Consider the following 12,518-nt stretch of genomic DNA (forward strand, 5'->3'; position numbering starts at 1 on the left):
CGCTCCGCTCTTCTCTTGTGTTCAAGACCGCTAGACAGGGCCGCTGCCCCGCTCGCTGCTGTGATCTGAACTGTAACTATGAGCACTCGTAATGAGCGCTCACAGTTACATGCAGCAGAAGCACTGACAGGGTGGGAGCCATTGGCTCCCTTCCTATCAGTCACTCTTGTGGCCACAGGAAGTGTTTTCCCTGCAGTCACAAGTGGCCGCTCTGTCCTTGTGGTGTCGGTGCTCCAGTGAGGCAGCACACAGGGGGTCTATATATAACTGGGGGGGCACACAGGGGTCTATATACTACTGGGGCAGCACACAGGGGGTCTATATACTACTGGGGGAACACACAGAAGGTCTATATTCTACTGGTGGGGCATACTGGGAGTCTATATACTACTGGGGGCAGCACACAGGGGGTCTATATATAACAGGGAGCACACAGGGGGTCTATATATAACTGGGGGAGCACACAAGGGGTCTATATACTGCTGGAGGAGCACACAGTGGTCTATATACTACTGGGGGAGCACACAGGGATCTATATAATACTGGTGGAGCACACAGGGGGTCTATATACTACTGGGGGAACCACACAGGGGGTTTATATACTACTGGAGGAGCACACAGGGGTCTATATCCAAGTGGTCGAGCACACAGGGGGGCTATATACCACTGAGGGAGCACACAGGGGGGCTATATACAAGTGAGGGAGCACACAGGGGGTCTATATACTAGTGGGGGAGCACACAGGGGGTATATGCAAATGGGGGCAGCACACGGGGTATATACAACTGGGGGCAGCACACAGGGGGTTTATATACAACTGGGACAGCACACAGGAGGTCTATATACTTTTGGGGGAACACACGGGGGGCTATATATAACTAGGGGAACACACAGGCGTCTATACAGTACTGGGGGAAGCACACAAGGGGTATATACTACTGAGGGGAAGCACACAAGGGGTATATACTACTGGGGGCAGCACACGGCGGTCTATTGTTGTGGAGTGCGTGTCGAGGGAGGGGGGGGGGGCCCAGACATAACTTCGCTTGGGGCCCCAGAAATGCCAAGACCGCCCCTGGTGGTATACATGGTGGTAGTGCCTAGAGTGGTACTCTTTAAGATGTTTACTGATTGAGTTGTATAAGTGGATTCCTTTTATATGGTTATTCCAAGAAAGTTACAAGAATATGTCACCACTTGACTATGTCAACCCTCAAAATTAAAAGGGTCTTGCCACTATGGACATGTATGTCCTATACAAACAGTAGGAGGTTAGTTGCTGATTACAAGGTTCCGACCAGCAATCTTAAGAAATAGACCCCTGAAGCTGACTCTGAATGGAGCCACAGTTTGCCTACTTGACCATCAACCTATTCATTGGTGGAGATTTATCAAACATGGTGTAAAGTAAAAACTGGCTCAGTTGCCCCTAGCAACCAATCAGATTCCACCTTTCATTTTCCAAAGAGTCTGTGAGGAATGAAAGGTGGAATCTGATTGGTTGCTAGGGGCAACTGAGCCAGTTTCACTTTACACCAGTATGATAAATCTCCCCCATTGTCTATAGAAGTGTCGAATGTACCGTATGGACAATGAATGGAGAGGTGGTTACGCATGACTCACAGTCCTGTTGGTAGTCCTTTTCTCAAGATCATAGGGTCCCCAGTGTTCACATGCCCTCCCTCCCCACAGCAATACCAATACTGCCACCTATCTGTTGTGCAAGGTACTGCAGCACAGCCTAGTTCACTTAAAAGAGTTATATTGTAGTACCCTGCAGAGCACCTTTATACAGGGAAAGGCTATGTTCACACAACGTATATTTTCGTAAAATCACGACCGTTGTATGACGGTTGAGATTATTACCAAAATATACGTTATCTTCAGGGCCGTATTTACCATTAGGCACCCGTGGTCCGGTGCCTAGGGCAGCACCTTGCAGGGGTGCAGCACCAGGGAGCAGGGGGACAGAAAAAACTAATTTTTTTTGTTTTTATTTTTTGTTTCCCTCCTCCCGTTCAGACTTGCCAGTAAATCTGGTGTCTTTTCCAGGGGGGTGGGGGGTATGGTGGTATTGGTCAGGTCTGGTATCGCCAATAGGTGCGTGTAGATGGGGCGTCTTCAGGTTTAGTGCCTAGGGCAGCAGCAGCTGTTAATACAGCCCTGGTTATCTTTCCTTCTATGGGATCCCTGCCAGAGCGTATACACATAGTATACGCCTTGGCCAGGATTCCTATCGGTGCTGCAAACAACTGACATGTCAGTTTTCTGAGGTCACTATTCAGTGAATAGCGGCCGTAGAAAACCATGCCAGTGCACACTATAGAGTGAGTGGCTACGGCCGCTTGCTCCATAGTGTGCTGTGGGGAGTTCTGATGCGGGCGCGCACGGATGCGCCCGCATAAGAACTCTGCGGCCATAAAGATCATCCAGATACTCCAGTACCGTCCGGGATTATCTTTTCAGAGACCGGCCGTTCCGTGACCCGGCCGTGTCATGGAATGCCCGGTCTCTTACGATGTGGGAACATAGCCCAAGAAAGTATGTAAGTACTAAGACCTATAGGAGTTTGGTAGAGTATACCCCCACCCATCATAAGGCTACAGAATACCCTAGCAATATACCCGAACCTTCTACACTAGAAATACCACTTTAAATTAGAATGAGTCTCGTAATTGTAAGTTTCTGATAAGGAGAATGCAATAAGCCAAGTAATGGAAAAACGCTCCCAAGATAGAGAAATTATTTTCCCTAATTATTAGCCTAGTCCCTGATCTAGGAGGCAATTTGATGATATCATATCACTATAATTGTCCACGCCGGACCAGTAGTGTACCAGGCCTTACTCATATTTGGCAGCTCCTCGGTTGTTTCCCCCGGGGGCCGCTCTTGGATATGTAATCTCAGTTCAGACAAGTGAAGAGTATAATTTGTTGTACTCATATTAGCAGACACAGCTGTCCAGCGAATCGACGCTCTCTGGCTCATTCCTATTAATGCACATTAGAGATGTGTATATGTTCCTTTACACCAGTCTTTTAAGAGGTTTATCCCACTTGCAGAATCATATGGGGGGCGGGTTCTAGAAAGACCCCAGCTGGATCAATAATGATATAGCACAGACCATAACAAAGAAGAACGTCTCTACTGTAGAGGGTCCCAAAGGTAGCCTACCTACACGCGCTGTAGCACTCTGCTACTCTGTTTCCGGCCTAGCCAATGTTAACAGAATGATAAGACATACGTGTATGTCTCGCCTCTCAGTACCTACTCTCTGGTCCTATATGCAGTTTTAACACCACTCTGTACCTATAGTATATTGAAACACAGAAATGACTTACAGGAGCAGGGACTCCTCTCAAGGAAAAGGAGTCCCTGCTGTATAGTAAGCAGAGATGCTTAGTTAACACTTGCCGCTTTGTTCCAGCCCAGTGAGTACAGAGCAGTATGTGGTAAATGGTAATAGTCAATACATCATTGCTCTCTACATTCACCGACCATGTGCGCTGTGCCCAGTCCAGTGTATGTATATATGGAGCCACTCTCTGCAAATGTGGGGAGGTATACCGTGTGTATACACAGCCCTATTTGTAGGAATCCAAGTCTGCTGTCAAATTCATATCTAATTCAATGGCTGATTTGGTCAACCCCAAAAAAGACCCCTTTTAAAAAAAATAAAAATAAATTATTCCTGGCTGGGGGTGGAGGAACATAAAAAAGAAGTCTTATTCACTTGTCCCAGTGCCTGCACAGCACCGCGTCCGGCTCCTGGACCCCAGCTGGCTGTTTTCTGAGCTCACCTCCGGCTACGTCACAGCCCGGTTGGCTGATGCCCCACTCACTCAGTCAGTGACGGGGACAGGACACTGCTGCAGTCACTTTTTGGCTGAGCAGGCTTAATCCAACCCGCTTGTGACGTTCAACCCGGGTCGTGATGTACCCAGAAACAAGGAGAAGAGGACATTCAGCGGGTTATGGGAGCCTGGTAATGCAGCCCAGCGTGGGCACAGGGAGAGGTAAGAATATCTTTTTTTAATTCCCCCCCACCCCCTGCTTATAATGATTTTTTACAGCCATTGGTGTACCAATCCAGGTGTACCAATTACCAGGGGTGGGCATAAGGGGGAATCAGTGCCCTGAAGGCGGTGCACCAAGCCACCTAATTAACATATTAATAAAATGGAAAATTTGAGGAAAATAGATAAGAAAATGACAGTGTCTCAGGTCCTACGGGAACATAAAAGCAGGGTATATTGTTTGTTAGTTTGTGTTTGAAGAAATAAAAAAAATATATATATTTACCAGAATATCCCTTATCCCTTTAAGGACAAATTGCAAGGCTTACAACGGAAGGTCTGTACTGTTAGCACTGACACGTTTTCTGCTTTGGGTGGGGGTGCACTTTAATTTTACAATTTCATAGAGTTCCATGTAAGTATAGCCCTAACATGTTTCTGGTTACCTAATTTACCGAGCTGTCCCATGGTTACGCGGCTGTGTCCATAATTATAAGGTAATAGAGAACCAGCATACAAATTAGTTTTGCAAACCAGTTTTGTCTGGGGAAGATCTGCCAGCTGAGAACAAAGGGCTTTATGTTGTATCGGAAGATTTCTCCATTATGGCTCATTTTACACCCATAAAAGGTAGTCCGATAAATAAATTACACGTTCATTGCCTTGTTAGAAAAGAATAGAATATAGGTGCGGAGGAAAAGTAGAAATTACAATGTCTGTCTTGCCAGAATGAATTCCTCTGCAGCTAACCCATGGGCGGACCGCTGGGCCAAATGGCTGTTTTTGAAATGTTATCCTCTATGGGGAAGTTTATTGTCTATTTGCTTCATTTCAGATATAACCCAGGGTAATAAGCTCAAAAGGAGAAAAATCTAGCGAAGTATTTTCTGTGATGCCCATGTTTTCCAGACAGCCTTAGGACTGCATCCATCTTCTGCAGCCACCGGTAATCAAATGTTGCCTGCTCAGGTTCAGATGGAGCGAAGCGTGTTTGAGATTTGCATTTCTCTTATGACAAGAAGGTGTAATCAATATAATGCATTTGATGTATAGTGGTACAGTCGACCCATAAACTTAATTTTGGTCTTGAACTACAACATTGGCAACTTACAATGGTCGCCCAAGGGCAAGTTAGTTTTTGACTTTTTTGGGAACTCTGGTATAGAGAGTTGTGGGTCCTGATAGCATGAGGCTTGTGATAGTTAGGGGTCCTGGTAGCACTGGGCTTGTAACAGTTAGGGGCCCTGAGAGCATTGGGTTTGTGATAGTTGGAGTCCTGCTAGCATTGAGCCTCTGATAGTTGGGGGTTCTGGTATCATTGGACTTGTGACAGTTGGGGGCCCTGAGAGCATTGGGTTTGTGATAGTTGGGGATTAGAGATGAGCGAACCGGGTTCGGGTTTGAGTCGATCCGAACCCGAACGTTCGGTGTTTGATTAGCTGGGGCTGCTGAAATTGGATAAAGCTCTAAGGTTGTCTGGAAAACATGGATACAGCCAATGACTATACCCATGTTTTCCACATAGCCTTAGGGCTTTATCCAACTTCAGCAGCCACCGCTAATCAAATGCCGAAAGTTCGGGTTTGGATCAACTCGAGCATGCTCGAGGTTCGCTCATCTCTATTGGGGATCCTAATAACTTTGGACTTGTGATAGTTTGGAGTCCTGGTAGCATTTGGCTTGTGATAGTTGGGGGTCTGGGTAGCATTGGGCTTGTGATATTTGTGGGTCCTGTTAGCATTGGGTTTCTGATATTTGTAGGTCCTGGTAGCATTGGGTTTGTAATACTTGGGGGTTCTGGTAGCATTGGGTTTGTGATATTTGTGGGTCCTGGTAGCATTGGGTTTGTGATAGTTTGGGGTCCTGGTAGCATTGGGATTGTGATAGTTGGGGTCGTGGTAGCATTGGGCTTGTGATAGTTGGGGGTTCTGGTAGCATTGGGCTTGTGATAGTTTGGGGTCCTGGTAGCATTAGGTTTGTGATAGTTGGGGGTCCTGGTAGCATTGGGCTTGTGATAGTTGGGGGTCCTGGTAGCATTGGGCTTGTAATAGTTAGGGGTCCTGGTAGCATTGGGCTTGTGATAGTTGGGGTCCTGGTAGGATTGGACTTATGTTAGTAGGGGTCCTTGCAACTTTGGGCTTGTTATAGTTGGGGGTCCTGGTAAGGTTGTACATGTGATAGTTGGGGGTCCTGGTAGCATTGGGCTTGTGATAGTTTGGGATCTTGGTAGGATCAGGCAGAATTAAGAAGCTATAAATAATTCAACCAAATTAAGAATACGGGTCTTTTTTGCAGAATGTCAAAAGACACTGAAAATGCTTATATGTTGCAATGCAAAAGGTTGTGATGTCCCATAAGAAATGCCTCCATTGTTCGGCTTCGCCAGGTATTGTGTGCACAGAGATTCAGGAACTGTGCAGTTGTTTTCAATACACACATTGTGCTGACGAGACAGTGGAAAAAAAGAAGTTCTCCTCTATGAAACGTTCACAATACAGGTGCCAGGAGATCAGGGCTCTGCTGACGTCTGCATTCCAGCCTAGTCAATGGAACATTTTATGAGTTGCAGGCTGAACTTTTATGAATAAGGAAAGATCTGTTGAGTTATCTGTTAACAGTTTCCACAGATTGGTTCATTCATTAGCCAAGCGGCCAGCTGTTTGTGTGCAGTGTGGTTGTGCAGCCTTACGTAAAGCCTTGTTATCCATTCATTCTGTCCTCGCTTCCATACAGGCTTGTAAAAAATTCTCATTAGTTAGGTGGCAATTACAGGATTTTGGGAAGATAATGGACCTGTGGAACCGGGAGTGACCCAAACCTAAGGACCAACTATATCAAGGCAGTAACATTTGCACCCATCTATGGTGTTGTATATCTCATGCCCTGTATGACACAACCCAAATTATAGGTGAATCTTCTCCAGGTTGCAATGTTAGATGTTCATGGCGAGCCTTTTGACAAAACTAAAATTGAGGTTTTAAGTAAAGCAAGTAGCGAAAATTCTACCTTACTACGGGTGCAAAACCTATAGTCCAGGAGCTACATGAAGCCTCTTACGCTGATCTATGTGGTCTCTAACTATGTGGATATGAGCATCCTTATCTGTGACAAAGATGAGCATTGTGCGGTGCCATAGCAGAAACAGGTAAGCTTACTGGTGCACTCAAGTGTTGGATCCCTATATGTTGAAAGAATGGAGGTTGGCATCCAATAAATATATACAATCACTACTTTATATTTTATTGCAGCTCTCAAAAGTGGCTCATTCAGACAATATGGTCCTCATACACCCTTGTCTTAAAGAAACTCAACTCTCTATCACATTTAGAGCTTAAGTATCATGGAGGCATTGCTGAGCTGTAGCATGCATGCCTCCTCCCTTCCCCACCCCTCTCTGCTTTGACTGATTAAAGTGCAGGGCTCAACTCAGGAAGACAATTATCATGTTCAGAGCTCAAGTGTCAAGGAGGCATTACTGAGCTGTAGCATGCATGCCTCCTCTCTCCCCCACCTCTTCCTGTATTGACTGGTTAATGTACAGAGCTCAGTGTTGGAAACCAAGCAGAGAGGGCTGGGGGAGGGAAAAGGCATGCATGTTTCGGCTCAGCAATATCTCCTTGACACTTGAGGTCTGAGCAAGAAAAGGCCGGACGCAACGGAGTTAAGGGAGGCCAGCATGACAGGGGAGCTGGCACGGGAAGGGTTAATTTGTGAACTGGCTGGGAAGAGCGGGAGTTGCTAAGGGGAGGGGTATGGGAGTCAGGGGAGGGTATATATGTTACTGGCTCTTCCTGGTTCTGGTCAGCACATGCGGAGCAGCAGTGAAGAGTGCAGTGCTGTGTGCTGACCAGACCGTCTGTGTGGAAAGCTGTTCTGGCGAGCTGACCTGATGGCTCTCCCCCTGAATGAGATCCTGCGGCAATTGCAGGAAGCGGTGGCCGGAGCGGACGACAGGGCCTGGCTGGACAGTCAGCTGCAGGCCATTATGGCGACCCCTCCTGCTGCTCCCTGGGCGGTGAGTTCACCAACGCTTGCCGCCCCCGGTCCCCCCTCGGGGGCCTCCGCTGTTGCGGGACCTTCCTCCAGCCCCTGGGATGCTTCCCCGCTAGGCCTGACCGGTCCGGCCGAATCTCCGCCCCCTCCTCGGCAGCGGAGCTCCCGGCGGACTCGGCCTCCCGCCCGCCTCAGCCCCGATTCTCCTCCCAGGACCCGGCGCCGACGCAGAAGCCCCTCCGGGGACCCTCCAGGTCGGGGGACTCACCTCATCTCCCGGGGTCGGGCCTCCCGGCCTGCGAGGAATCCGAGGGCGCGGCCGGGCCTTGCGGAGCAGGAGAGGTCTCCACCCCCTCCTCTGGGTGCTCTCTCCTCCTCCTGTCTCCAGCTGTCTCCCGGGGATGCGGCGGGCTCTCCTGGTGACGTGAGGGCCAGGGAGCCTGCCAGAAATGCCACCAGCGGGGGAATTTCCGGTAGCGGAGCGCGCCGGTCGCAGTCGGCGGCCGGGCGCGGTGAGTGTGACGTCACTGCCGGCGGCCGCCCCCAGGCTTCGTTGCGGTCCTTGGTGGTCCTGCCTTCCAGCGGCCTCCCTGCGGGTGGGGGGCCACCTGCCCCTGCCTCAGTCTCCTCCTCGGTGGCCTTCCCTTTCGGCGCGGGAGAGGACTCCTTGCTGCCCAGTCTGGACCGGCGTGATCCCCGGCGGCAATTGGATCCGGATATCCCGGCTGGCGGGCCCACAGCACCCGGGCAGCCTGGTGAGTGTTCAGTACCGATGTCTGTTGGGGGGGGAGAGTCTGGGGTGGCTGGCAGGCTGGGAGGGGGGCAGGGGGTGGGGGGTCCTGTGGTTACTTTAGGGGCAGAGTTGCAGGAGTTGCTGGCGGGCCTGCGGCGGCTGGTCTCCGGGGGCGGTGGGGGGTCAGGGGTTGCGCCTGAGTTAAGTGTCAGCAGTTGCGCGCAAGCGCCGGCGGGGGGGGGGCGGTCCCGGTTGCAGCGTGGGTGGGTGCGCCTCAGGCCCCTGCGGTTGCGCCGGCGTGTGTGGGGGGAGTGGTGGCTGGCGCTGCGGGTGTGGCTGTATCTGTGCAGACGGACAAGGAGAGGGAGGTGGATTGGGTGCGGTTGGATGACAGAGCGCGTGGGGAGGTCTATGTGTGTTTTGAGGGGCCTCTGGGGGCACACTTGAAGGTGGAGGTTAGGGAAAAAATCTGGCGGGACGAATACGTGGAGATTTTCTCCCTTCTCCCGTTGGACAAATTTAATTTAGACAAGACAAAGCGGTTTGAATTGAAGAAAGAGGGGGGCAGGCCTGTACGGGGGGCAGGCCTGGCTCCGTTATGACGAGCAGTTTCGTCAGCGGAAAGCGGTGCGGCCAAGTATACGATGGGACCAGAAGGATATTGGTCTGTGGTTGCGGGTCATGGGGCCGGCCCGTCAGGGGCCGCCCTTTCCTGGGGGGGGCGGCTTTGCCGCCCAATCTTCGCAGTTTGGGGGGACCGGGGGTTCGCAGGGGCAGTCGTCCCAGTCCGTGGGAGGGAAGGCCGGTTTGTGCTGGCAGTTTAATGACGGCCAGTGCAAATACGGGTCGGCCTGTAAGTTTAGGCATGTCTGTGGTGCGTGTGGCGGATCTTCCCATGGCTCCGCCCGGTGTTACAGAAAAGGTAAAGGGCGGGGTGCTGGCCATGGGGGTGACTCCGGTGAGGGTGGACGTGATGCGCCCCTTCCTCGACAGATTTCCGGACAGGGCCAAGGCGGCTCTGCTCACTGATGGTTTTACTGACGGCTTTGTCATTCCTTCCCCTTCTCACACGGTCCCCGCTTCACGGCGAAACTTGAAGTCGGCCTATCAATACGCCTCCGTGGTGTCCCAGAAATTGGCTAAGGAAGTGTCCTTGGGGAGGATGGGTGGCCCCTTTGATTCTCCCCCGTGGGAGGATTTGGTAGTGTCTCCCTTGGGTGTAGTCCCCAAGAAGGAGCCGAACAAGTTTCGGCTAATTCACCATCTCTCTCACCCGCGCGGGCGGTCGGTGAACGCTGGGATTGATCCCGAACTGTGTTCGGTGGTCTACACCTCGTTCGACTCGGCGGTGGCGTGGGTGAGGGAGTATGGTCCAGGGGCTTTGATGGCGAAGACCGACATCGAGTCGGCTTTTCGTCTTCTCCCCGTGCATCCGGTAAGCATGCGACTGCTGGGCTGCTTTTGGGAGGGCGCCTTCTTCGTGGATAGGTGTCTTCCCATGGGTTGCTCCCTTTCGTGCGCTTATTTTGAGGCGTTCAGCTCCTTCCTCGAGTGGGTGGTTCGGGATATGGCTGGTGTGCGGTCGGTCATTCATTATTTGGATGACTTCCTGTTCATAGGTCCCCCCGGGTCTCTCACTTGTGGGAACTTGCTGGGCACCATGGAGTGGGTGGCGGGCCGTTTTGGGGTGCCGCTTGCTCGGGACAAGACGGAGGGCCCGTCGTCAGTGCTTAAATTCTTGGGAATCACCATTGATTCCGTGCGGATGGAATGCCGGTTGCCCGCCGACAAGCTGGAGGCTCTGAAGGATGACATACAACGAGCTCTGGCTTGGCGGAAGGTAACCTTGCGGGACTTGCAGTCCCTGCTTGGCAAGTTGAACTTTGCCTGCCGGATAATGCCCATGGGGAGGGTTTTTTGTCGACGGCTGGCGGGGGCGACGGCGGGGGTGCGGTCTCCTCATCATTTCATCAGGGTGACTAGGGAGCTGCGGGATGACTTGGGGGTTTGGGCGACGTTCTTGGACAAGTATAACGGTCGGTCGCTGTTCATAGCTCCGGTGGTGGACAGTTTTGATTGGGAACTGTTTACGGACGCTGCAGGGGGCGTCGGCTTTGGGGCATACTGTCAGGGCCAGTGGTGTGCGGAGAGGTGGCCCAGCGCATGGAGCGACGGGGGGTTGGTGCGGAACCTTGCCCTCCTGGAACTTTTCCCCATAGTGGTTGCGGTGGAGATTTGGGGAGAGAAGTTCCGGGACAGGAAGGTCCGTTTCCACTGTGACAATATGGCGGTTGTCTCGGCGGTTAACTCAGGGTCGGCGTCTTCGCCCCCGGTGGTGCGCTTGCTGCGTCATCTGGTCCTTTGTTGTTTGTCTCTTAATGCGTGGGTGGTGGCAGTGCACGTACCGGGTGTCAAGAATTCAGTGGCTGACTCTTTGTCTCGTCAGGAGTGGGAGCGGTTCCGGGAGTTGGTGCCGGAGGCGGCAGAAGATGGCATCCCATGCCCCTTGCATCTGTGGCGGCTTGTCTGAGGACGGCGGGGGAACTCGTGAGGAGTTCGCTGGCTGGTAGCACTTGGAGGGCGTATTCGGTGGCATGGGAGGAGTGGGTGGCATGGGAGCATGAATGGGGTGGTGTGCAGTCTGATGAGGATCGGGTGTTGGCTGTGCTTGGGTGGCTAGGTACTGTGGCAGCGGCGGGCTGGTCTGTGGCTAAGGTCAATCGTTTTGTGGCGGCTCTGGCCTTTGGCCTTAAGGCGAGGGGGCTCAGGGACGTCACAAAGAATTTCCTAGTGGGCCAGGCCCTGAGGGGTTTTCGGAGGGGGAGGTCACAGCCTGATAGGCGGAGGCCGGTGTCTTTTGCTCTGTTGGAACGGCTTGGTGAGTGTTTGGGTTCGGTGTGTAGTTCGGAGTCGGAAGTGGTTCTGTTTCGTTTGGCTTTCTCTTGGGCATTTTTTGGGGCATTAAGGGTGGGGGAGCTTGTGTCCCCGTCAGTTAGGAAAGCTGGTGGTTTGATGAGGGAGGATGTTTGGCTGGAACAGGACAGGGTGGTTTTTCGGATACGGCGGTCAAAAACCGATCAGCGGGGTAAGGGGCGCGACGTGGTGTTGCAGTCAGTGGGGGGGTCGAGGATGTGCCCGGTGCAGTGTGTTAAGGAGTTGTTTGCATTGGGGGGTAGGGGGAGCGGGCCGGTGTTGCGGCATGGGGATGGGTCGTTCTTATCCCGTTACCAGTTTACGGCCGTTTTTAGGAGGTGCTTGGGAGAGTTGGGGTTGGATGGCAGGTTGTTTGCCCCTCATTCCTTCCGAATAGGGGCGGCAACGGAGGCCGCGAGTTGGGGTTTGAGTGCTGAGGTGGTGCGGCGTATAGGGAGATGGGAGTCCGGTCGGTTTAGATCTTATGTTCGGCCCCAGGTGGTGCAAGTTTAGTGGCGGGGGTGGGTGTTGATCTGTGGTTGGGGTCGTTTTTTCTTTTGGTGTTTGTGGTTTTTCCGAGCTTTGGGCCTGTTTATTTCTCTCTGCTTTGTTTGTGTGTTGCAGGTGGCGGCCCGGCTCTGGTCTGGATCATGGGTCATTCGTACGTCGCGAGGGGTGCACAGCGGGCGGACATTCGCCCGGAGGGGCGGCAGCTCGGTCTGTCCAGGGAGGCGGCGATTGTGCGGTGGCTTGGAGTTGGGGGTATGGTGTGGAACAGAGTACTGCCAGATTTTCACCGTTTTGCACGGCTGGACAGGCCCCCGGATATCTTGGTGTTGCATATTGGAGGTAATGATCTGGGG

General features: G+C 52.1%; 1 protein-coding gene across 1 annotated transcript in view; it reads left to right on the top strand.

Annotated features, from left to right (window-relative positions):
* THNSL1 (threonine synthase like 1) overlaps positions 1-12,518 on the top strand; it is a 101,307-nt gene that overhangs the window by 15,383 nt on the left and 73,406 nt on the right. Inside the window, exon 2 of the mRNA XM_069959088.1 lies at positions 4,852-4,962. The gene's annotated coding sequence lies outside the window, so the exon portion shown is untranslated. The remainder of the gene's footprint in view (positions 1-4,851; positions 4,963-12,518) is intronic.

This window comes from Dendropsophus ebraccatus, chromosome 2 (genome assembly GCF_027789765.1).
Source record: "Dendropsophus ebraccatus isolate aDenEbr1 chromosome 2, aDenEbr1.pat, whole genome shotgun sequence".
In the NCBI taxonomy this organism is placed as follows: Eukaryota; Metazoa; Chordata; class Amphibia; order Anura; family Hylidae; genus Dendropsophus; species Dendropsophus ebraccatus.